This window comes from Scylla paramamosain, chromosome 7 (assembly GCF_035594125.1).
Source record: "Scylla paramamosain isolate STU-SP2022 chromosome 7, ASM3559412v1, whole genome shotgun sequence".
Lineage (NCBI taxonomy): Eukaryota > Metazoa > Arthropoda > Malacostraca > Decapoda > Portunidae > Scylla > Scylla paramamosain.
Genome location: NC_087157.1, coordinates 5842501 through 5845000, shown reverse-complemented (window position 1 = coordinate 5845000; position 2500 = coordinate 5842501). Strand labels below are relative to the sequence as shown.

The 2500-nt window shown below is 42.5% G+C and overlaps 1 protein-coding gene across 3 annotated transcripts in view; it reads left to right on the top strand.

The window, feature by feature from the left end:
• The window catches only part of LOC135101948 (uncharacterized), an 84450-nt gene that overhangs the window by 25375 nt on the left and 56575 nt on the right, over nt 1–2500 (top strand). The window lies entirely within an intron of this gene.

The window sequence follows — 2500 nt, the reverse complement described above, 5'->3', positions numbered from 1 at the left end:
AAAAAAGTTTGGAGAGTAAAAGGGGAGAGAGAAAGAAAGGGAGAGGTTAATGATGAAGCTAAGGAAATGAGGGAGAGTTGAAAGGGGAGACATTGGTGTGTGTGTGTGTGTGTGTGTGTGTGTGTGTGTGTGTGTGTGTGTGTGTGTGTGTGTGTGTGTGTGTGTGTTGAAGAGAAGATGAGGAGAAATGCTTCAGAACAGATAGATAAAGAAATGGAAAGCAAGAGTGAGAGAGAGAGAGAGAGAGAGAGAGAGAGAGAGAGAGAGAGAGAGAGAGAGAGAGAGAGAGAGAGAGAGATAAAGAAGGGGAAGAAGGCAAGGGAGTGAGTGAGAGGGAGAGGATTGCTAGAGAAGAGATAGACACATGATAACGAGTGAGTAGAATGTACTACAGAAGAGACAGATAAAGAAGGGAAAGGAAGTGAGGAAGAAGACAAGAGAATGAGTGAAGGGGAGGGGATGTGTGCTCGTGAAAAGGAACAGTGAGGGGCTTCATGGAGGGAGGTGTTGAGGGGAAGAGAGCGGGAGAGGTGCAGGGAGAGGGAGGGAGGGTTGGTCGGGGGGGGCGTCGGTGGCTGTCGAAGGGCTCAAGTTATTGTTCTTGATGAAGCGCAGTAATTAAGCGACCGCCTGTTAATATCATGAGGTAATAGACTATTAAATCTCCATTCCGCCCAAAGAGACCCGCAGCCCGCCCACCGCCCGCCCACCACCGCCCTTACCTCTCATTACTGCACCTCCCTGCCCCTCGCTAACTCTCCCTGCCTCCCCTGTCACTCATTACTGCCTCTCCTTGCCTCTCGTCATCTCTCCCTGCTTTTCCCTGCCTCTCGCTAATTCACACTGTCATCCCTGCCACTCATTATTGCCTCTCCCTGCCTCTCCCAGCACCTCGCAAACTCTACTTGCCTCTCCCTGCCTCTGCCAGTACCTCGATAGCACTGTCGTAGCAGGACGTGTTTGGTGCTGGAAAAGCGTTGTGACTACTGAAAAAGTCGAAAATAGTAATAATTAAGAATAAAAAAACACTGTAAACGGTAAGGCAAAGAAAAGAATAGGCAGTGGACAGTATGAGTGTGCTGAGTGGAATGAAATCCCCACACGAACGAAAAAAAAAGAAAAGAAAAAGAAAAAAAAAAGAAAAGGTAAAGCATGAACGCCAAACTGGAAAAAAAGATTTATAAATAATACAGAAATATGAATGGTATGAAAAGACAACGAATAATATAAATAACAATAATTAATGAATGAAAAAAAAATTTGAATACCAAAAATAAGAAAAACTTACTTCACCGAAACTTACACAAATATAACATAGAAATAAAGGAAAACAGACAATTATGAAAGGAAAAAAAAAACAGACAACAAAATAAGAAACCAATGTACGATAATTGTAATAATTTTAATTAAGTAACGTTCATAAACACTCTTGTACCTGACATTTTAATTTAATCGAAGAATATAAGATGCCGAGTAAAGAAAATAATATTGTTTTAGGAAGAGGAAAAAAATATACAGAAAAGACTGCAACATGCGCAGAGAGAGAGAGAGAGAGAGAGAGAGAGAGAGAGAGAGAGAGAGAGAGAGAGAGAGAGAGAGAACATTGCATCAAGGAGGACATTTTCCAGGAAAGAAATAGCCATGAGAATATGAAGTATAAATTAAATTCTCTCTCTCTCTCTCTCTCTCTCTCTCTCTCTCTCTCTCTCTCTCTCTCTCTCTCTCTCTCTCTCTCTCTCTCTCTCTAATGCGTGGATGTGTTTGCACCGCGGAACATTATTACATTGACGGATAAATAAAGTGAGTGAGTGAGTGAGTGAGAGAGAGAGCGAGTGCTGGCAGCCGTCCCGTGAGCTATCTCTGTTTTCTCTATTGTCTTTCATACCATTGGGTGGCCGAGGGAAAGGCGGGGCGGGGATGAAAGACTGACCCATTTCCTCAGTCTTTACGAGAGAGAGAGAGAGAGAGAGAGAGAGAGAGAGAGAGAGAGAGAGAGAGAGAGAGAGAGAGAGAGAGAGAGAATGTGTATAGGGTAACAGGTAATTAGCCGTTACTAAAGCAATCTCTCTCTCTCTCTCTCTCTCTCTCTCTCTCTCTCTCTCTCTCTCTCTCTCTCTCTCTCTCTCTCTCTCTCTCTCTCAACTGTATCCCAATATTGCATTTACGTGTACGGTGGAATGACGTTAAATAAAAGCACAGTACCATCTCTCTCTCTCTCTCTCTCTCTCTCTCTCTCTCTCTCTCTCTCTCTCTCTCTCTCTCTCTCTCTCTCGCTAAATTCCAAATAGGTATCAAATGGAAAAATAGCCATGCAAATATTCCCCCTTAATAGTCCACATCATAGTCACCTCTCCTTTACTCTTAAGCTTAATTACTTCCATTATCTCCCTCTGATAATTACTCGATATCATTAATGCAGAGAACGGAGTGTAATTAATATTCTTTATACATTACCTTTTATTATTTTTTTACGTCTCTGTGTATACATTTACCTTTTCAT